The 24589-nt window shown below is 42.8% G+C and overlaps 1 protein-coding gene and 1 long non-coding RNA gene across 2 annotated transcripts in view; both read right to left on the reverse strand.

The window, feature by feature from the left end:
- The window catches only part of Arm (armadillo), a 309699-nt gene that overhangs the window by 264915 nt on the left and 20195 nt on the right, over positions 1 to 24589 (reverse strand). The window lies entirely within an intron of this gene.
- LOC145971333 (uncharacterized) overlaps positions 1 to 24589 on the reverse strand; it is a 126841-nt gene that overhangs the window by 15848 nt on the left and 86404 nt on the right. The window contains exon 5 of the long non-coding RNA XR_014438851.1: positions 434 to 820. This is a non-coding gene — a long non-coding RNA (uncharacterized LOC145971333). The remainder of the gene's footprint in view (positions 1 to 433; positions 821 to 24589) is intronic.

The raw sequence follows: 24589 nt of genomic DNA on the forward strand, positions 1-24589 counted from the left end.
AATTAAATTTTTTTTCGAAACAAATGTTATAAACAGAGTAAAAAATACACGGTATAATTGATAACAAATGCACGTTGTAACCGATCCAGTGTTTATCGGTATAAAAATAATTAAAAGTATCCAAAGTGCTTTCATTCGTTAGAATAATTACGGTGACGAAATTCGCGATTCGACATCGGGGAGAGAGTCGACCGTGCTTTAAGCTTTCGCGGCGCTTTCTTGATATCGCCACAATAAAAGGCAAGTCGGACGTTGGGGCAAAGACAGCGAGCAAATGGGAAGGAAACAGGTAAGGAGGAGAAAGGAAACAAGACTGAGAGACAGAGAAGGGCGCTCCATCGAGGGATGCTGGAGGGCTTGCTGGAGGCTCTGCCTTAGCTGGCAGGGCGTGCGTCAATAAGCGTCCATCAGCCGTAATGGCAGTGAGCGCCACCTCGGATGCATTTAGATGGCTGTTTAGCCCCGGTTGTCTCGGTGTGGCCTGAAATCTCCTCCCCCGCAACCCCTTGCCGCTCTCAGTCTAGTCTCGACTGTTGTACAGCCCCGTAAGATCCAACGTCGTCGCCACTTCTCAACCTCCATCTTTTGTAGACAAAGCTGCCCGAGCACACCCGAGTAATTAGACAGTCCGGTATCATTTTACCTTGCGTCTTTTAATTAATTTGTATAAATTCTCAAGTAGATGCCGTTCTGCGCTATGACTTATCCGCTTTCTCGTCAAAAGTTTCTCTTTGACGTCGACCGAATGTACAACATTTTGTTTTAGTTTCGCGGGATGTATGAAGAAGAGGAGAGACGAGCTACAATTTCTGTTCAATCGCTGAAACAAAAAATAAAGTAATAAGATTATATAAATACTCTCATTAATGTATAAAACTAATGTGACATATTTATCAATATAAAAATAACAAATGGAGGAATTCAATTTTATTTTATATTATATGATTGACGCAATAAGAAACTATTATAAATATCTGAAAATCCAGAAAACATAAACATATAATTTTTATTGAAATTTAAATTTTTGTCAAAAGAGCGACAAGTTTGATAATCAATTTCAAACCACCTATTACGGACATGATACTTGTTCAATATTATGTTCAATATAATAACATTGATGGAGAATAAAAATAATTTATCATATAAACATCCATAAAGTAGAGAATTTAAAGCATTATTAACGCGCATTAAAGTTTATGGCACAAGTCGTAGCATCTGAATTTGAATATCATTCGCGCGCTTATTTGGCATTTCTCCGGTTTTTTTTCGCTTCTATTTACAACCCGCAGTTTTATGCCAGGCCAAACAGCGATCATTCCATCCGCCTCCGTAATCTAGCATCGTTCCAAGTACGACAAATACGACAATCCACGCCTGCCTGCCTGTCTGCCACAGAGAACCAACTCGGTCCGCTATCTGGTCCTTGTATATACCAGCGTGTTTTGAATGGTTCTCTTTTTCGTTCATATGTCAACGTGCTGTATATCGTCGAACCCGATGGAACGTCCAGGCCGCCGCAATCGTCTTCCCTGCCTACACTCGCAATCAGAATGGTCGTAAAGTAGATATCGCGAACCGCCGAAAAACCGTATCCGAAAGCGAGAATTCGGCCCCGCCGCCCAACTCGGTGTATGCTTTTGCACACACGCGGTGTATGCAAAAAAGCCGGTCGAGGGCTGCAGGATCGCCGCTGAGCTCGGGCTCGCGAGGATTAAGGACATTATTAACGGGCGTACCGTGGACCGACATACTTACGTCCGCTCGGAATGCCCCGCGATAAATACAACGGTGGCTGCCGAGCGACGAGGAGGCTGGCGTTTAAATAAAATCAGTATTTTATGTTACGAGGGCCGTTCTTCGATCGAGGCGGTGCACGACCGCATACACAGGATAATACACTAGCCGCAACAACCGTCCATCTATCCAATGTCGAACGACGCGCTTATAATGATAACGATAATGATTCCTGTGCGTTGGTCTAATGGTATTTACATTTACTAGAGAAATCAATGGTCCTGATTTAGAAGGGCCCTCTCGAATAGACGAAAACACAATTATAAATCAAGTCGAACGAAAAAGGTCATCGTCAAGGACCGTAAGGACGGAACGAGAGACGTTTCGCTCTCTCGCTCTTTCCTTTATCTCACTCGTCTCTTCCTCTCTCTCCTTCTCTCAGTCCCCTCTGCCAGATGAGAGAAGGAGGATGGACCGCGATAAGGCCCGGGCTAATGAATGCTGACGCGCCGCGCCGATCGCAGCCACCAAAAAGAAGTTTGCCGGCCCTTCGAGCGCGGACGCTCGCGTACACGTTCACGCTCCGGCCGAGTGTACCTCGGACGGAGGTTTGGTCCGGTGTAACTCCGAGTAAATGTGGGTCGTAATGTATGCCGTTGACGGGGCCGCCCTGTTGGACGCCCGCGCCGACACTAAACAACCTGATGGACCGCGATATCCTGCCACCGACGCGTCATCAGGATGAATCTACGTCCGAGACGCGGAGTTCGACGAATACTCGGAAATTGTCCTCTTAAGAGAACACGGCCGTGTTCATAGATTAGCGCGTGTGTCGGGCATTCTAGAATCCAGTTGACAGTTCGCGATTAAGTAGAAATTTAATGAACGGATATAAAACAGGTTCTCGCATTTGACAGCCGTTGAATAGACAATTCGAGATAAAGACGAGAGAGGCGGAATAATGTCGAGGAGAAATTCGAGCTGCTTTCACGAACTAATCTAAGAATTGTAGTAATTTTGCCGGCGGAATTCGCATTTATAAATAAGCAATCGTATCGGGAAAGATAAAAAAAAAAGAGGACCCCGAACAGCTCGATCGAAGGACACGAGACTTTTCTAGTTTCCTCCGCGCATCGAGTCTCCCCGCTATCGGAAGGAGACGCGGTAAAATTTTCATTCTCCAACCTCGATATCGATACTTGAAATATACAGGCGTGTGTAGTAGACCACGCCATAGGTACGAAATATTAGACAAGAGGTCCGCGGCTGGGAAGGTATCGGATGGGCAGTGCCCGGGCTGGATACAACAAAGTTGTGGCTGCAGCGATGATTTAGTCCCGGCCTTAATGGAGCTATAAATACTAGCTTTTCGATAGCGCGCGGAGGATGAGGATACCGGGTCCCGTCCTGTACGATACTCGGCAGGACCGTAGGTTTGGATTTTGCGTCGCGGTTACTTCGCAGATTAGGAAGTAGCCCAGCGGTAACCTCGAAATTCGCGAACAATTATCTATTTCACGAGAGGACCTGTGTTGTATATTTCTTTGCGTGTTTATTATTCGATCGACCATCTACATAGCGTACATGTAAAATCGTTGCATACTTATTCTAATCTTCAATTTAAATTATGCGACTACATTTCTTAATTCTTGTATAATTCATTTGTCTTGGATATATACAAGTAATGAATGGGGAAAATATTTTATCAAATTTAAATATTCAAGTTGACACATCTTTTCATGATTAACGTCTAATTTAATCATAATGTGATACGCACAATATTTAAAATGTGAAAAATTGAAATGATAATAATTACATAATTTTTAGAAAAAAACTAATCAATAACGTTGGCAAAATAAACCAGTCGTAATTCGATAGAACATTTTTTATCGTAAATGGCGTTCACACCCATTTGAAAAGATCCTGCAAGCGAAGCTCGGCTGCCTCGTCAAGCGCAAACATTTTGCACTTATCTCAGCGGCCGTAAATATTGCTCATAGAATATTACGGGGCCATAGATCTCACCCTGTGTCATCCTCACCCTCACGCGGTGGCGGTATTCGAGCCTTTATCGAATAAACGACCTGCATAATCACCACCCCTTCTTTCTCGCAATCGCTCTTCTTCTCATCGATCTCCTTCCCGCGCTCTTCTCTTCATTTATTCGCAATATCACGCGCATGCAGACTTTCGATACAAATCCGGATATTAATTTTCCATTATTACAAGTTTCGCAAAATTTTTAAATCACTTTTATATAGGTCTTTTACATTACATTTATTTTATTTTACATTAAATTTTGGTAATATTTTCTCTCAATTTAGACTAGGAGATTACTACCTGCAACAATAGCTTGCACAATTTCTACATTTTCTCTAATCAAATGATAACGATGTAGAAAGCGATAAACTTTTGACTTATCAACCGTTCAAAGTCCTTAGATATAAAATAAATCTTTCGCAATAAAGGGAGAATAGAGGAAACAAGTGAAAGAGGGTAGCAAGCGACAGAAGAGCAATTAATGGAGAGATTAAAAAGTCAAGAAAGCCGAGTAACACGACGCCTGGATAGTCGCATCCCGCACATAGCGATAATGTATATGTGTATGTGCGTGTGTGTGTTGTGCGTCTACAGAAGAGGAAAGGCGAGGAAAGATGCTGCACGGTAATTAATGGCGGAGCCAGTTTGTCACAAATCACATAGCCCGTCCTATAACTCACTGGGCTGATGTATATTTAAATAGAGCCCGATAGACCGAGAATGCCTTCGTGGTACTGTGTATGTGCCTATTTCTACGACATCAAAAACGATACGGTTGACGAACAGCGGCTTCCATTCTTATACTAGGTTTATAATCTTTGCATAAATTCTTTGGCGATGGACACAAATTGAAATAATCACGGATCCCCTTGTATAACATATTCGCCATATCACGAGAATATTCATATATATATTCTTGTAAGAATTAATTTTTATATTGTAAATGTTTATTATATATTCCCTCATTAAAAATTTGATACATTTTTTAATTACATGTTTTTGTTGTAACTGATATATAAAACTCACATAGTGATATTGCATCATTAATCGAGTAAATATTCATTACTTTTAAACATAAAATAACATTTAAATAAATAAAAGATATTTTTTAAATATTTCCTTGATAAAAATATCTTTTATTATTTTAATTTCTTGATTCATAATATTACATATCATATGGCTATATCAGATTATGAAAAAATTAATCTGATATAAAATCAGTATTGCAAATTTCGCTTTCTTGTAAATATATCACGCAATCATGTAAGACTGGGAATAAAAGTTTTGATACACGATAAACGCGAGTTTCTGCCCACAGATAGTTAACGACAAAATTCCACATTGATAGTTTACCAATTTCAGAGCCGACGTTAAATAATCGCCGCCCATACGAACGCGTAACATGCCGATATCCGCCTCGAGTCTTGGTCCGTGAATTTACAATAATGGAAATTACACGGTCGAGTACTTTGCATAAATTTCTCGCAAGACTGCGGAGTTACTTTTGACAATGTAAGATATTGGTCGCGATAAGTACGACTTATCCGTGATTACAGCGTACTGTGAAGCAACGCGACATGAAACGTCCTTGATTACGAACTAAGGACCACCGAGACACTTCATATTTTAGAGCCACGGGATGTTCGCGCGCTGTTTAGATACGAGATTCGCCCATCGTAGAACGAGAGATAGCGCGTGCATTGATATTGAATATATTTTGCACGCTAGATACCGCACTATGGTATTAGTGTTTATTGCTACCGGTATCCCTCGGAACCTGTTCAGCCCTTTTACCACGCGGGTCGTGAATTAACTATTCCCGAAGCAGAAAGAGACGACGAGTATCCTGAACGACGGCAATGGATTTCGAAGCGATCGATTAAAACGATATGTTTATGGCGCGAGGTGTCTATACCGACTACACCAAGATGACTCTTAAAAGAGTGGTACTTGAAATGATATTCAATAATCTATTGAAAAAACAAACTTGTCACTTATTACATATTTCCAAAGGACTCATATAATAGCAAATGTATAAGTATATAGCATCGCGAAAAAGCTGTAATATTGGTTGGCAGATCTTCATTCGACGTATACGAGTAAAACTGACGTTCTCACCTGACTTGAAGCGCGTAACGAATTGTGTTATCGTGTTATATGCGAAAAAATGCAAAAAGAAACAGGTAGAGAGAGAGAGACAATGGCTTTTGCAAAAGCTACTTGTCGCTGTGCCGTTGCAGCAGCCGGACTAAATGTAACACAGTCGTAGCATTGCGATAAATCGACCAGGTACGAAAGTGATTGTAATAGAACTTACAGGAAACAGCTGTTACAATGCATGTCGTTAAGTAGTACAGTCGCTTTACGATCGCCGCAAGCTAAGTAGTTTGTTATTCTCAGACTACAAACCGAGTAATAAACAACAGCGATAATTGTGATAAAATCTACTTTATCGTTCGCATTAAGGGTACACGGTAATGCCACGATTACAACTTACACGCGCAGTTATCTTTAATCTGGGACTGAATCATTTAAGACAACCGTGCAAGATGGACCGGATCTACGAATGCAATGGGCTTGAGAAAAGCGATGCTACGAATTTTCGAGACAACGATAGGTATTAGATTCGTTGCCGGGTCCTTCGAGTGATTGAACCAAGTACTTTTGCTTGAATTTAGACATCGCGAAAATAAATAATTCTCGTACATATTTTACATCTATGTAACATGCACTATTTAATTTTTGCTCCAATAATGTGTACTGTGTGAAATGGTAAATTACTTAATAATTACAAAATTATTTGCTTATAAAATTTAAATCTATGCATACAGATTGTAATTTATTGTCATGACGCATCATTGATTTCTTCCTCTACTTCAAGGAGACTGTGATAAGCCTGGATTACTGTTTCCGCAGAGTCTTCGCGTTTGATGAGGTGTACGCGAGTACATATTTTCGGTGCCAGACATGATAACCCCTATAGACAATAGAGGGATAAATCCAAAAGAGAGCGAGAGAGAAAGACGCTCCGTAGGCGGACGGACGCGAGATAACGCGGTACCGCCCGACACACATCCATCTCGCCATGGTCTGTAATTATCCATGTTCAGGCGAAATAATATACGAGTGTGAGAAAGAGGGAGGGCGGGCGGACGTTATACGTACGGGAATTGCACCATAGCCACAAAGTCTTATACCTCGAGTATGGAGGCGCGACGGGACGAAGGTGCTTGCTATGATCCTCCCTACGCGGTGGAAGATCGCATAAATCCAGAGACGGTAGCCTTCCCCCTTGCTTCGATCTTTTCCTATTACCCTTACCTTGGAAACACTTTACTTAACCATCGGCTCCATGTGTGCTCTTTCTTTTAGAGATATTAAGATTCCGTTCTTGCGTAATTTTTTAATAGACTCGAATAGGCATGAATGAATTTTATTTTTTAAATGGAAAATAGAAATTATGTAAAATTGAAAATCTCTACATAATTTACTTAATTATATGAGAAAATTAATGACTGCATTTTAAGGAGCTGAACAAATATGTAATTATATTTTCAAATTTATATAAAATAAATTATTTGAAAAAATTTCAATTAATATATGTCTTTATTATTTTAAATTTCTTTTTACTCCAGAGTGATAGGAATTTTAAAAAGATAGATTAAAATCTCTGCTAAAATATAAGCTAAAAAGGTTTATCAATTTGTAATTTTTTCTGTTATTATACAACATTAATTAAATGTGGAAAAAATAAATAGACCCTAGATACTTTTTTAACAGATTGATATATTAGCTACAATAAAAAGTAATAAAGTTATTCTATCAATTAGAAAATTTTATTAAAACAATATGCATCATATAGAGAGAGAATAATCAGTGCTCTCTGATGTCGGAGCAATTTGCATCCATTCGATCACTTCAGTCATCTCATCGAGGATATGTTTGTTGTATCACGGCACGCAAAGCTGCGCTAATTCCAGCAATCACGGATTTTCCTGATGATTGTCACCGTTAATTTCCCAACAACATAGAGCAACGTGTCGTTATCATTTCATCAGATACATTGGCAAGCGTGTTGGACTCTCTCTCTGTTTCCAGGATTAACGGCGACGTTGCGGCGCCAGTCTTTAAAAATCGCAGGAGATGATGCAGAATCCCGCATCCTTTCCTGGGTGGACGACGATGGAAGACGCGTACTCGATCAACAATCAATCGTGAAGCGGCCGCGATTATTTCACGTCGGTTTAATTAGCACGCGGCGCCGGTACGCCTGATAAAACTCAACGGAGAGAAGCAGCTATCTCACGGGAATCTGATTTATAGCGAGTGACCATCGCGCACACGCAAACGCGCTGCGCGTATGCACGCTTGTATCTACGTGGACGTGACAACGAAGCGAATGTCGGCGTCGTCGTACGTGTGCAGCGAGGGAGGGGATCATTAGAGCATACAAATATCCCGAGCGAGGAATGGAGTTTGGGGATTCGATGACAGAGAGCAAGAGGGATAGACGTATTCCCTCGGTTAGAGCATCGAGGGGTGCGGCTGGAGATTCAAGGGGGAACAGGTGAGGCCCCGGGTCGCTGACCTGTCACCTTGTCCGCGTCACCTTTCCTACGGCAAGACTCATCCTCGGGCTCGACGTATTCCGCGTTCGCTCCCTCGGCCGACAAAGCATCGCTACAGTTGGAACGTCATGAGTTCGCGGGATGGATAATAAGAGGACGATCGATAAAGAAAGGCAAACCGAGGCTCGCCATGATCGAGGCCATTCGTGAGCGCACATTGACGGCGTAGCTCTCGTTGAAAGAATGATTGCGCGGCGACGTCCGCACGGATAAAGAGCCTTTCAGAAATAAGTAATCTTGATCGCCAGTCCATCATTTATTAGCCGCGACGTCTCGCCGTTATGTATCGCAACAATAGCTCCAACTTTCTTCGCGATTACGTTTCTGAACTAAATCGTTATAGCGTGTCGTAAGGATCGAAGAAAATTATTGCAGCGATTGTCTCGTTTCTGTTTGCGACCAAAAAAATTATCACGTCAATCGAGAAAGAAACGATCAAATAATATTAATATATCGTAATTCACATGTGTATATTATAAGTTTAAAAATCTATTTTATTAAAAATTATCTATAAAATTAATAATCTCGTGACTAATTAAAATTTTGCATCTAAAATTCGATGCAACAAACAATATAATAATGATAATTCACAAACGATAATCTTTTAATAATACTTGCATTTTTATATATTATCGTTTGACGTAAATCAAATATAAAAATTTGAAGTTTTGATACTTTTTTCCATTTTTCCTCATTCTATCAGCTCTTCCTACTCACGCCATCTCTTAGCCCAGCAGTAAACTAAGGGGATTCTTATAATATACTAATATAAAGAAATGTAATATGAGGGGGAATCTGTGTCGCGTCTAATGTTTGTGGGTCGCGATATGATTATTTTCATTAAGATTTGAAGGACGAGCGAACCGTGTCACACGCGCATTGACGGCAATGAAGCGCTCCTGATACAGGAAGCAAATAAAAAAGAACTGCGCATTATTTCGCTCGTTTCTCAAGACCTGCGGATGATTTATTTATATCCCGCGTTGTATTTCATCGTTAACTGTCACATCTCTGGAAACGGCACATTCTCATGGCCGATCCACCGATAATGCGCGTGCAGGCCATATCTCGTTACAATGATATTTAATGCATACAAACCGCGAGCGATAAAATTAGCATTCGACAAGGCGGCGTTGCTTAACGAATGATTAATTCGCCTACGTAATGTCATGCTCCTCTTTTCCCCGCCACCCCCAAATGCCATGCCGCGTGTGTCTCGTATTCCTAGATCGCGCTCGCGGATTAGATCATTGATACGACAATCGCGAATCCGTTCCAATATTACACGACCAAACTGGTTTTGCTGGTCGTACCGAATCGACAGACTTCTACAATTCGCCGTTTAGTTGGCGATTGTTTGTATTCATTTTCTGTTACGCTGCGGTCCACACAAGAGAGATTATGACCTATTCACTTATGATCTTATTGTAATGCACAAATGTATATAGTCGGGATCGTCGGTGCTTGCTGCCTGCGCATTATTATCCTGCAGGTTCCTCGCAGAATTAGGGTCAACGATCACCCACTTGTTGCCCTTAATTTTTTTTCTCCCACTCGTGATAAAACTAGAACGTTTCTACTCCGACTGATTTCGTGCTCTCTTACAATTTATCCCGACACGGATCCTTAATCGCGTGCAATTGGTGCGCCGCATTTTGCTGATTTTATTACAATACCTTGCCCCTGTTGATCCGTCATGACTAAAGAAAGAATAAATAAGGACAACACATATATACAAATAAAAAAAATACTTTTAAAAATACTCTTAAATTATTTCCATAAATATATCATTATTTTTCTTACCACATATATACTAGTTTATTTTTTAAACGCCTTTCTTTCTATTAAGATTTTTTTTCTATTAGACACCTTTCAGATGTCTTTAATGATTTATTTTCCGTACACAATTTTGTTTAATTAGCAACTTAATTATCTCTTTGTTATTTTATATTTAGTTGTAGATTTTCTCTTATGTTCTGTTTATATAAAAGTTTTTATTTATGTCTTCTATGCACAACTTTGTTACACCTGTAAAGAATTTTTTCTTCTGTTAATGTAATGCAGTGTCAATCTGCTTGAGACGTAATAAAGTGATCTATCCTCCTCGATCCCCCGAGGGATGAAACGACCACCGTGGAAGAAGATCGAGGAAGATCGTGCCAGACCATGTACCCGAGTCTTTTGCCCGCTCTCTTCTTACGTCAGCCTTTCCTGCTTGCCCTTTCGCTCTTTCTCTTTCTTTCTCGCTGACTGAGACGTCAACCCCCACCCTTCAACCTCTCGGCATATAACCTTCCTACCTACTGCATCTACCTACCTACCAAACTACTGATCCTCCAGAAAGAAGAGGGAAGGCAATTTGTCGGTCCAGGCGATGCGTATCTTACGCAGCACCTCCATCTATGATATCTACGTAATGTGCTCTCATCTTTCATCCTCGTACGTCTTTTCAATCGATCTGTGAATGATAATCGAGTGTCGCGATGCGCACACTTTTATTGTCGAAATTCTACAATTACAAGAGAATATTTGAATGTCATTTTATGGCATCAAACATCTATGAGGATGCAGAAAAGATTAAATTTGTCCTTTTTAAAATAATATGGAATCTTGACAAATTCAAAATCATTGAAAAGAAACACATTTTGAGAGTGAAATTTAAACTATGTAATAATAAACATCTTGCAAATGAAATGTTGCTCGCACTTAGGGTCTCGTATTTTTATTATTTTTAATGTACTGTGAAAAGAGACAAATAAACATATAGAGTTGTATTAATAGAAATTATTAATATATTTATAAAAATATATGTAACCAATTTTACAAAGTTTGCAAAGTCTTTCTTATTATCGGTAAATTCAAACGACTATTCAAAGGATTAAATATGGTACCGAAATATTTAAAAATAGTTAATTTGTCGTAATTAAAGGAGACAGCCTTTGACTAACCAAGGAAGATTACAAAAGGATAACGCAAAGCCGATGAGCCGAGATTGCGAAATGCTGTTACCAATGGCAGCGACTATTTCAAGCAGAGGTTAAGCGCCGTTCTTCGTAGCATCGTGTTAATCCTCGACTATCCTCGTCACGACAGAACGGACACCCGGAGGGATCTCCTCGAGTGAGTTCTCCATTGAGCGATCCTGGCTCGGTGCAGCTCGGGGATTCGCGCCTCGAGAGGCCTTGAATTCACCGGCAGTGATTTGCCAAAAAAGAGAAGAGGCTCGGCGCGCGAGAGAGGACGGGGAAAGAGGGAAGGAGACGAGAGGAAGAAACGACGCTTGTCAAACGCGACTGCGGACACCGGTGCACCGCGGATATAATAAAGATGGCGATATAGGAGTCATAATGTAGTGGTGTGCTTGCGATGCACCGGTGCACCGGCGCGCATTCCGACGTTCCTGGGAGGAGGAGAAAAAGAGAGGAGAGAAGCGAGACAAGACGGGGGATAGTGTCGGAGAAGGCGAAGCGTCGTCCTCGTCAGCCTCTCACTCACTCGGGCTCGGAGCCCGAGACAAGCCCTTACTAATGGAGGAAATAAATTTCGGATTAAATCGTAGCCCGGCTACTTTATAAGGCTGCTCGCTCTCGCTCGTACAGCGAGGCGAGGTGCATGTGTGACGCCATGGGCTCCTCCTGACATCCATAGACGGTCCACCATGTTCGGCGAACGGCCATCCGCCCTCTCTTCCGCCCTCCTATCCTCTTCCCCTGCCATTTCTTCTTACTCTCCTTTCCAGCCTGCGATCCACGCTACGGTTTGTCCGCGCGTGTGTCTCGCCTCTCTCCCTTCTTCGTTTCTTCCATCTCATCCTCCGATTCTGCATCCGTTGCCGTCTCTCCGCGCGCCGATGCGCACATAGATGGACAATCAGTGTCCATGTGAAATGGAATATACTCGCGCGTGCTTCCGAACACGTGTACGTGTGCAATAATACGAAAGAGAGCGTGGCGGAAAAAGGAGATGGAGGAGGTACGGAACGAAAGAGGTGGGATACCGAAGGGAGAAGTGGTTAGTGGGGGAGGACGCCGGGGGGAGGAAGGGGGAGGGGGCAGGAGGGACCACGCTGCGCTGTCCTCCATAAATCTATCAGCCGCGGTTGTATAAATACGACTCAATGAGGCGGCCGTGAATCACCCTGACGTGCTTCATAAGTCCCGGGAGTTTATTAAACCGGCGGGCATTTCTCATGTCGGGGGATAAGATCAATACGGCCGCGCGCGGCCACGGTTGCCCCTAACCTCCGCGGGATCCCTTCCTCATCCCTCGGCATCCCCCCTTGCTCCGGTCGTCCAGTCTCACGGACCTAAATAATAAGGTAAATAATAGGAAATAATCGCCGGCCATCGCGTGAGCGCGCCGCGGGATTCTGCCTCTCCTAACGCTCGCTTTATTCCAAGATGCTGCGGCCGGACTAGGGGCACTAGGGGCTCTTATCCAAGAGGGGGGAGGGGGGAAGCTGTTCCGCGCAACGACATTCTTTCGCATTACGTACCGCGTATCGCGATTACCGTATCGCATTAAACTCAAAGTAATGGGCGATGTCGAAATTGTTTCGAGAGCAATGTCGGGGGAGACGCGTTCCTCTCTCCGGAGCTTTAAAGTCTCGTTTCCGAAGTAGCATAACGGAGGAATTCAGTCCTCGCGACAACGAGCAAACGAATGCGAGAGTCGGAACGCTCGTCGCGAGCGAGCTGCGCAATTCCAAACGCATAAATCCCAATTGACGCGTGCCTCGCTAACGAGGATATAATGTATGATGTCCTCTGAAAGACGTTCAGTCTTATAAACGACGCAAAAGTTTAGTCTCACGGCGTCAACTTGTTTCTTATATCTGCGATATGCCGTAAGTTGATACGCTATGAATTACAAAAAGCAAGTGCATTGAATTGCGATAAATTATGAATTATAAATAACTCCTTTTGGAAATATTAACTTTACGCATTTTTAGTTTCGGTTTACACACCTTTGTACATCTCGTTACGACGCTTATCTCTCGTAATGTTACATTTTGAGGATAAAATTTTATTACGCGTATATATTCTCGCGATATGACTCTATTTTTGCGCAACTCGCGAGATGCACAGATATCTCTAATTGCTACGTAGCATTACGAAGGTCGAACGGCTTAAGGCGGGTTGCGTAGAGAGACAAATGGCTGATGAAGACTCAGGAAAACAAGAGGCGTCTATATAGGTGATGGCGCAGGTCGGAGACTATATTCCTTATCCGGAATTGAGGGTTTAATTCGAATCGCTGCACGGAATCGCGCCCTCCTTCCGATGGTAACGCGGTCTTTAATTAGAGACCGATAAATTCTGACTCGGTAACCTCCCCTTTCTTCGGGATGTCAGATTCTCCGTCTCTCTCTCCCTCTTTCTCTATCTTATTTTTTTTACGGTCTCTCTCTCTCTCTCTCTCTCTCAAGACACAAGAGTGTCCAGTCAGTTAACCGATTAGATTGCGAGCTAAGAATAAGACGGTTTATTTTTATCTCCCACCAATTTCCCAGTCGCATTATTTTCCATTCGCGTCGGGATAGTTTTGATTACGAAATAACGCAACAAACGTGCTTTGCGCATTCGCATAATATAGATACATTCATTGTGGGCGTCATACTCGTATACAGTTGTTTTGGCATCCGATTATCTACTCGGCAGCATCGGCAAAGTTGTGATTTAGTATTTTCCACGCCGTTAATTTATTGCCAAGCCTACCACGTTACGGTTAAACATAGTTCATTACCGCGAGCTGTAATTAAAGCATATAATAACGAGTCGTAACCCTCGAGGCCCCCGCTCTTGTAAATCTTGTGGCCGACAACCCTGCTTGTGCTCGCCAGCCCTCACCTCAAGCGCCCTACTTTGAGATCCACGAAGAAGGTGGGAAGACGAAGTTGAAGATTGGCGAGCGAAAGAGAGAGAGAGAAAGAGAGACAGAGAAGAGGAAAGGAATCGTAAAAGAACTCGAGCAAAAAAGCGTAAAGGAGGAAGTTAGCAAGCTCGTTGAAAGCGAGAAAATAAATTAATGAACTCCTAATCAAAATGGTTGTTCCATTCTCTCCGTTCCTTTATGTATATGCGACGTGTTGAAGTTTTTAAACATCAAATACTCGCGCGCGTGTCGCTTGCATTATTTATTCTTAATCCAACCTTAATGGGACTAGAGACAAAAATAACAGATGCAAATTTATTTTTATACAAAGTATATAGGATTAAACGAAAGAAATACTAATGCCTAATGTGTTGAGAAAAAGAGAGAGATGTCTTTTCATATCAATTTCAAAGTCTTGTTACATAATTGTGCCTTATGTAAGCGAAGAAAATAATTTTCCTTTATTTTAGTATCACGCAGGAGTCTAAAAGCTTTATCAAAAATCTATTAATTGTCATATTGTAAAAGCTTTATTAAGAATTTATCAACTGTCATAAAATTAAATTTTGAAGCTCCGACTTGAACGAAAAGAATATATGCAACATATTGGCGCGAAAAATATAAATCTGCTCTTTTTCGACGTACGTAATTAAATGACAAATTATCGCAAGCGTGACAATCGATTCGATTATATTTAAAAGAGGAAAATTGGTATTATTATTTACATAAAAACGAAAAAAGGAACGCGCAAACGCGTGGCCGTTCTGGATACGCACATCTCATAAGAAGATACGAAGATACGGAAAATCGCTAGTTGGCGATTTACCTCCGTCCTCTGGGGCTTTAACGCGATTCGTGCTATCCATGGATGAACACGCTGCGACGTGTTGGCACGAAAGACGGGGATGTCTGGGATGGTGGCTGGGTTCGGAAGGAGGATGAGGAGTAGATGGAGGTTGAATGTTTCTTCTAGGAGCCCGCCGCGCGATTTATGGAGCGAAGTGACGGGAGGTGTTTATTGTGCAGCATCTGTTACGTTACTCTGGCTCTGCAGGCCCTCTCCTCGCGCGCTCTCCCCGGCCCTATTTTCTCTCTCTTTCTCCCTCTCGCCGCCACTCTTTCTTCTCCCCTTCCGCCGCCGGCTTTCTTTCTCTCTCCGCCGCTCGTTCGTTCTCCGAGCTCTCGTAGGTTCACGCCAGCCCGCCGTCATACATACAACAGACGCCCTCGATTTATAGTTTTGAATTAGATGGAAGTAAAGGAAAGGTCGCTGGTTGCCGTTGCGTAAATTTCAGCAACGCCGAGCTTTCGACCTCTCGTCTCTCTCTCTTTCCCCCTCTCTCTCTCCTTTTTTCCCAATTTCATCCCCCCCTCTCCCCCTTCCACGCTTCTGGTTTCCGCGCTTTCGATCCGCCGCACGAATTCGCGCGACAATTGAAAAAGCTAATTGTCTTCGCTTAATTAAAATCCGGCCATTATCTCGCGAATGTGTTTAATCACGCGTATCGCGCGAGCCCGCACGTCTGCCACGTTAAAATTCCGTTCGCGCCAAGCGCAATTTTGCAGATGCAGCTTAGATAAAAACATAATTATGAAACGTAGGAAGAATACAGTGTAGCGGACGTTCCGCGGCCCGTTTCCGCCGACAGCGACCGCACCGAGAAATAAAGGTAAGGTAAATCTGCTCCAAGTGTAGCGATGTAGGAAAACAAGTTGTCACCGCCGACTTCCACCTTCTTTATCTCGACGGTAGACGAGTATTTACAGTGGACGAATGTGTCGTAGTATCGAGATTAGCGACGACGTCGTCGACTTTGAAGACTTAAGATTTCTCAGCTATTTGGACCTTCGATGTATCAAATTTTCTTTCTTCTCGAACAAATAACGATGTATCAAATTTTGTGTCAAACATGTTTTATTTTCGTTGGCAATTTTAATCAAAAGGATATCGGATATTGAGTAGAGTCATTAAAAATGTATAATGAAGAAGGTAATTGAAATTTATATGAATCGGTTATAAATTAAAAACAAAAGCTTATAATGTTATCTCTTGTTGCAAATGTGCAATATATGATTTTGCGCGTTCTTAATTACGACAAGAATTGAATTTACATATTTTTTACTATTACGTATGTATATATAAAATTTGAATAAATAAAAAGCGCAAAATAAAACTCCATAAAAGTATTTACATGGATAAATATGCAATAAGAGCATTTCAGCGGCACGCGACGTGCACAGCATTTGACACAGTATTACATTGTTCTATTACAAATTTATTACATCGCGATACTATTCATTTACGATAACTCTTGGCGTAATAAAAATTAATTATATCAATAAAAAATTAATTAATTAATTAATTATATATCGATTAGCTCATTAACGGGCGAGCGTCAAGGATTATTATATGTCGCGCTACTATAAATGCACGGCTTACCGTTTATTTTTATCGATACTGATCGACAATTGTCGCATCTTTATATCATACTAGAAAAAAATCATATTCGCGGATCGACCGACTAGCTACTAAGCTATAATTAGCAATTTTGCGCGCCGATAATTGGCCGACCGAACGTGATACTCGAGCGAGATCTTAATGCTAGCAAGGGTGAACCACCTGGTGAAGAGAGCTCGCGTCTCTCGTCGTCTGTGTTGCACTTTTACGAAACGCTAATTGGTCGTCAAGACGTGAGAGGACATTCCAGGAAAGCGTGTACACTGTCGAGACGAGTGTTTCGTCGGCCGTTCATTAACGTGAGAAAGGGTAATGCGGATTGACATCAGGGACGCATGCCGCGCGAGTTACGCGGACGTTGCGTTCCCGCGGAGTCGTAAACGCATCGTCGAAATTACGCGCTCTCTTAGGGCGGTGCGGGACGCTCACCTTTCCTCTCGATGGATTTCAACGAGGATAATATCCTGTCATCGTATAAGCAATCTCAGCATCCGTTAATACGAGTCTTCTGGGTCGTCGCTTGCCTGTAACTTGGCGATGCTCCGATGGGTGCCCGTTAAATGCAAGCTCATGCTACGTCGATAGTCTCCTTTTAATGATGCAAATTGACTATTTGGGAATTAAAGAAACAAACAAAAAATTACAGCTTTGGTATAAAAATTACTAAAGTAACGATATTTTAAATACTTTGTTGTTCAATCAATAATAAAAATTGTATCGACTGAATATTGGCGTTGCAGCTTACGATATGATGACAATATGAAGTAAATCTTGTATAATGGTATAACTAGATTCCAACTCCCTCTCGATATATTTCTCTAATAAAATAATCCAACTTTATCCAACTCTCTCAATGATTAAATTATCTGGCCAAATTAACAATTCAAGATTACGCGGAACGACCAAGATAGACTTATATAGTCAAGATCTAAATATCTTTGCGTCACCGCGGACTATTCGAATTGCTGGGCAGCATTTCGATTTCGGAATCGGAAGCAGCGAGATCGCTCGCGCTACACCGGTCCTCTTTGCAGTCTCGTGGCGGCGTCAAGTGCAGGCGGCGGTATGACGTCAGCGCGCGACAGTCAACAAAGACCGAGAGACGCGAGAACTAGCGTGGATGTTGGCTGAAGAGAGGGGTAGAAGAGAGGGACCCCCGTCGAAGTCCGCGTTCCTACGAGCGCGCATACGAACGTTCTCCGAGAGGGAGAGCGGGATGGTCAGGGGTGCGAGGGGCGCGGGAGATGGGGGCGCGGGTGAAGGGGGATGAGGAGGGGGAAGCGACTTGCCAGGGAGAGAGACGTGTCACTCACTCACTCCGTGTCACTTACACAAACAGACGTACATCACGGGCAGGCAGGCAGCTAGCTACGTGTTCCCTTTTATGTTCCCACACGCGCGCTCGCATAAACCTGTCAGTCTCGTGTCACGTGCAGCGCAGTCATTCACTGTCGCCGGCAGCGTACCGGCACTCACGACCGTCCTGCTGCCGGCGGTTGAGAGCGCGAACCCTCCTCGCCCCTTACCTGATAAATAAGAGTGCCGTAAGAAGCGTGTTCCTAGAAATTCCGACCAAGTTCGAACGAGACCGCGAGTCGGAAAGTTTTAACTTTAAGAATGCGCAAATGGGTGTCTATTTTTTAACCGAACAAATTGAATAAAAAATTTAATGTTAAAAAATACGAGTTGTGGCACTTAAAAGTAATCCGCGTTACCTTGAGCAATTGAAGTTTTCCTCGAGCAAAGCTATATTTTAATGCAATGTGTATAATGAGTTAAGAATGTAGTACGAATTGCAGGTAGCGATAAATTTGTATTGAATCTAGTTTAACTGGTTGACAGACATACGTAATCGTTTAATCTAGTTTTATATATATATATATAGTATAATGTGCGATTTATTAGTAATATTACAGTTCTCATGGAAACATCATTTAAGTCAAAATTGGTAGAAGCGTAATTCATTGTATCTGTAAATGACAATTTACACAACATTTCCTTCAAATTAGCATAACAGGTAGTGATTATTTGCACGTTATCAGTTGGAGATTATCGCCAGACAACTAAATAATTTTATATGCACTTTCCTATTACATGTGTATTTAAATTATATCGCAAATCATTATACAAGATAAACTCTTACAATTCTTATATTTAAGATTCAAAATTAAAACGCCTAAACTTTGTAGAAGGAATATTCAATCAGCAAATGACACGAAAAGAAAAGTTCAATCGAAAGGATAGCGATGGAGCCGTTGGCGCGGCGAAGGGGCGGCAAAGGGAAAGATCCTGATAATTTCGCCACGTAAGTTAGATCGCGGATTATACGTATATCAAGCTCGCGTCCACGAACGAACAGCCCTCGAGGTTTTATGAGATATGAAAATGAGGACGGCCGTAATAAAAGTGATGTAGGAGGCTCCTCAGAGTCGTTCCTGAAGGCGCCACGAGTCACTCGTCAGGTTTATGCGGAGACGTCCATCATCCCCGTGACGTACTTCATTGCCTCCTGGGCAAACTCGGGCTCTCCGACTTGCCGCATCCCCCTTTCCCTTCTCCCCCTCCGTCCCACTTCTTCAACACGGTCTCGCACGATCTCGCCCTCTCTCGGATCCTCGACTTTTCTCTTTTTGATAGATTCTAGTTTCGTTTTATACGAGCTCTTTTTCTCGCCCTGCTGACTTTTTCTCTTTTGCGAAATTTACTCGCGCTAAAAAGTACTCGTCGCAATGTTCGCGCTTCAACATTTCTGCATTACGCGCACAGTTACATGGAGTTAGCTCAGAGAAGACTTCTTTCACGTCACGCGGATTTTTTTCAAGAGAACAACATGGTATTCGCGGAAAGATATCTCTCGATAATTTGCATGATTTCGAGCCAATCCAAATTGCAGTCGTTCACACCGATGATATCCGAAGAAAACGTAAATGTGGAACGCGAGAATACATTCCGGAGCAAAATGTATGGAATTAAATAAATAATCTGAATATGGATCCTTGGTTTTTTTCCCAGCGTCACGAAATACATACGCAAGTCGAAGCCATATTCTCGAATCGCTCCATCGCGACGTCCACCCTCGATGAAGCCCGGAGCCGAATCCCCAGTGATCTACGATTTTATTCGCCGATATACCATTCGGTCTTATCTTAAGATGGAAGCCTTTTTTACGCCAGCGGTCCAGGCCACCTTGAACGACAGGATCTCGACGGTATCCGCTGCGAGTCGAGAGTCGTAAATACGTGTTATCGGCGACGGGTTATGAACGTATCTTCGGCCGCAAAAAAGGGGGCTCCGGAGCGACGGGTTACGTACGATCGCGTTATATCGATAAACTAAAGTAAAACGAGTCCGGGGCAACAAATTAACGGGCCGCCTCAACGTTGATTCGCGAGATCCCCGAATGACTCATGGTTGATCATAATTATTACGCGGGCTTAGCGGCTCCGGGCGTATTAATCGTAAATTCGCGCGACTTACGAGCGTTTGACGGCGCGCAATCGGACCGTTTCTCTCTCCAGGGCGTAGGTGGTGAATGTATTTTTACGAGTTCCCCTTGTAACCACGTTCGGAGAAATGTCGCCTCGAAACTAACCGAGGCGATTCGACGATCGTAATTCAGCATCGAACTGTGACATTTTGCAAATCTGCATCGATAGGCCGGCGACTGTTTGTCGTGTCCGTTCACTAAGTTACGACTTTATTCGCGACAGCGACGACGACTCGAGGAATCCGCGCCAGAGCGAGGTCACCGTTCTTTATGGATCGCGCGTTCACGGATACACGGGATCGACACCATCAGCCGTGACTTTGTCGACTGACGACTATAATTCTGACTGATCTATGTCCTTGCCACGCTGTAACATGTATCAAAGATTCCAGCGAGCGGTTCGTCTTTTTTATAATCCCGGAAACCGATAATTTGAATACGCACGGTATCGTGTGGAGAAATCGGCGCGACGCGATCTTGAAATTCGACTAGCGCAAAATTAGCATTTACGACTCGCGAATAAATATCGGAGCGTTAAATAAATTGTCGCAATTTTTCGACATTGATTGTCAGATGCTCAAAATTCAGACGTAAAAATAGATAAGCGGAAGCGAAAAACTCACTCGCGATCCGTATTTCATTTTGCTCGATTGTAAATTTATCATACATCTTTCATCCCAAGTATAATTTAAAAGAACAAATATTATTAAACCTTTCGAAAAGATAGAATTTTCCGACATGAGATATATTTGACAGAAGAATACACCCTAGACTCATTAATTAATTACAGCTATTAGAATAACGGGATTTGACAAGTAGAAAAATTGAGGATAAATTAGACTTTAAATTAAAAACTTGTTCATTGGATTAGCGCTTGCTTCGAAACTCTATGAATTTTGCAAAGATAAATACATTGTAAAATTTGCTAACAGTATAATTGGTTTATACCATTTCTCTTCATGACTTCATGATGCTCATTAATCAAGTAATTATCATCGTATGTAATTTGACAAATTGCACAACAATTTCAAACATTCAAATTTATTTTTCAAAATTATTTCTGGGTATATAATCTATTTTGATGTTATAATCACTCTGATTAATTCTACTCACTTTAGTTATTTTTCCTCAAACATGAATTGTCTAATCCACATTCAAATTTATTTTTCAAAATTATTTCTGGATATATAATCTATTTTGATGTTATAATCACTCTGATTAATTCTACTCACTTTAGTTATTTTTCCTCAAATATGAATTGTCTAATCCACAAATACTTGACATAGCATATATTCGCCATCACGTGTTACTATATTTAATGATGAACTTGTATCATTTTTTGTTAAATCCAAATGATGGAGTGTGCCGTTTCTATGAACAGCGCATTCGATTCTTACGAATCAAATTTTTCCACGTCTCGTTGACATCCCTTCCATCCTCAAAGCTGGTACGGGACGACCCTTCGTTTTTCTCGCCGCGCAGCAACACGGAAAAGTGAAATATTCCCGTGTAAGACACGATCCTCGATGTACGCGAATACGAGGGTTCGCGCGGGAGTGCGATGGCAAAAGAGTCGCTAGCGAAACGAGAGAGAGAGAGAGAGAGAGAGAAAGAAAGAAAGAAAGAGAAAGTGTGTGTGTGTGTGTTGGGGACAAACTCGGTTACGAAGAGGATCTCGGCTGCGGGTAGAAGGAAGCAGAAGGGAGGCTGGGAAGAAACGTGGGCGCAGATAAATCGGTTTTGCCGCCGTGAGAGGCAGCTCGTGCGAACGTGTCTCCATTAAGGCAGGCAGAACTCGCCTTGATCTCGACGAGAGCTCGTTTTCGCGAGCCTTCTGTCCCGCGAGGTATAGTGTGGACGAAGCTTTAGGAAGCGAGGTGGTAGGAGAGAAAGAGAGCAAAACTATTCGCAGGAGTGGACGCGCGCGAGGTGACCGCTTGACAGACAGCCGAGGCACTGACCCCGAGCAAGTTCTTGTTCCTCTCTCTCTTTAACTTCATACTCTGCCCTTCCTCTTTCTACAATTTCACCGCGTATCCTGTGTTAACTGTGACTGCTTTAAATATACCAAACGATGGATTTCAAATGAAATTTGTTTAAATTTTAATATAGTCACGTGCCATGCCCCAACAAATTTTGAAATCCATTTTCATCCTTTCGCTATTTTAATTTTGTTTTAATATATAGATAAATGTATTTGTATCACTCTCCTATTAGTATCATTTATTTTTAGTTTGGCACTCTATTTTCCGTTAAAGTAGAACTTTTAATTTCACTTGACATTACAATTTATACGATACAATATATAAGTCATTAAAAAATATATCATTTTAAAAATATCCAATCTTGTTTATCGCAAAAGTAAAATTTATTTTCGAAAAATAATATTTTTATCACTTTTCGTGCGTAAGATATTTCAACGAATATCCGATTGCTTCATCAAGTTGTAAATTTCGTTTCCGTATATCCCGAGGCTGCTACACGGTTATAGCTTATACAAGGTAAGTATCGTGCGAACGGTAGCAATTAGGCTCGACAAAGTTTTCATCATGCGCCTACGGACGATAACGACAACGAGAGAGAGCCGTGATGGCATCATCATGAAAATGTGGCATACTTATTGTTAATGGGCCGCCCAGTCTCGCGTCTTCACGGTGGCCGTAAAGTCTCCGCTCGGAGACGTTCACCGCTGAGGACACGAAGGAGAAGGAGAAGGAGAAGGAACAGGCGCGAAGAGAGATGGTTGCGCTATTTTTGCACGGGCGCTAAGAAGCCATCTCTTTCTCTCTCTCTCTTTCTCACTCGTCTCTCGTTGCTATCGCGTTACTTCTACGCGAGAAACCCGTCGCTCCTCGACAGGTGACAGCCTGAAATACGACAGTTCGATGTGGTCACTTGTCTCTCAGTCGTGTCTCGTCGCGAAATAAAACGTTCTCCGTAGGGAGAGCAGGGGAATGACGAGAAGGTGCGGGAAGAGGAGAGCGAAGAGGAAGACTCCACGCAGTGAGATGCCGCGGATGCTCTCTCGCATTGACTCTTTCCCGCTTCATCGTATCGCGGAGTCTGTTCCTTCGGTCTTTCCCTCCTTGTTGGCCCGATATATTCCCTCCGCCTCTCCTTCTCTCTCTCTCTCTCTCTCTCTCTTTACGGACTTATTCCGTCTTTTCCTCGCCGCGCCCGATATATTTACCGCCTCGTGTCGCCGAGTGGATCTTGTTTGTATCACACCGCTACTTCTCCAGGCCCGCTTGCCGTTCGTCCTCCAAAACTGTCTCGCCGCCACGATTTATGTTTCCTCCGACCCAGCGGCGGATTGATCCCTTTTTGTTGTCGGATGTGTACGTGTGCGGTAGCGTCTTCCTCCCGCGCATCTCTCCCCCTCGCGGCCCCGTTTCGTTTCACGCGCGAGCACGGATCTCCCGCGCACACGATTGTCTGTCCCCGCTCGTCACGCAGTCGATGGCCTCCTTGTCCCCTCGCCTCGGCTTCTTTCGAAACTTCTTTTCAGCGGTTCCGTCACCCTCCTCCCTCCCGCTCCCTCCTTTTCTTCCTTTGACGGCATTTATAGACTCGTGACTTCCGTATCGCGTGCAAGAGATTTACGCGCGGGCGCTCTTGGACGGACGATTGAGCATTACGACTTCTCGGTATGCCCGGAAGCTTTTACATCCTGACGGACAAATAATTTACAAATTAAAATACTTTTGCGTGTATGGCATTTTTCTCGACGTTTTAAGAAATGAAAAATTCAAATATTTATTCGTGCCACACGTATCAAATCCATCAAGTTCCGAAGCTCCTTTTATAAAATTATAATTTATATTTTTATAAAAAATCCATTAATTCACGTGTCATATTTATTGCTCGCAATTTCACTTAGCATGTGCTTCGAAAAAGAACAAATCATCTCATTTATTACTCGTGTTTTTCAAACGTACACGCGCCATTTTCACGGTCGCGTTCCACGTGAACCTTTTTCAGCTCATGTCACGCGACGAAGACGAGAGCACGACTCCGACAACGATAAAACCGCCTTAAGGTCGGCGCGAGCGTTTCGCCGCGAGCGGAAGAGGAGACGCGGAGAACGGAAGAAAGCGCAGGAGAAGGAAGCGAGAGAGCGAGAGGCGCATTTGTAAATGCGGCACGTTCGGCTTTTAAACCTATCTGCATGACACGCAGGCAGGCCTGCACTTTCGAGTTACGATCTCGCGCGCGCGGGGTTTCGATAAATGCTAAACGCGAACACGTGAGCTTTCTCGTCGGGACACACTTTATTGCCGAGGCGACCAAAGCTACTCCTCCTCCTTCCGTCCCCGCGAACAACCACCGACACCACAACCACCATCGCCGCATCGTCGTCCGCTGCAT

Source organism: Camponotus vicinus, unplaced genomic scaffold (genome assembly GCF_025532165.1).
Source record: "Camponotus vicinus isolate PSW18456_S1 unplaced genomic scaffold, iyCamVici1.0 SCAF_4, whole genome shotgun sequence".
NCBI classification, from domain to species: Eukaryota; Metazoa; Arthropoda; class Insecta; order Hymenoptera; family Formicidae; genus Camponotus; species Camponotus vicinus.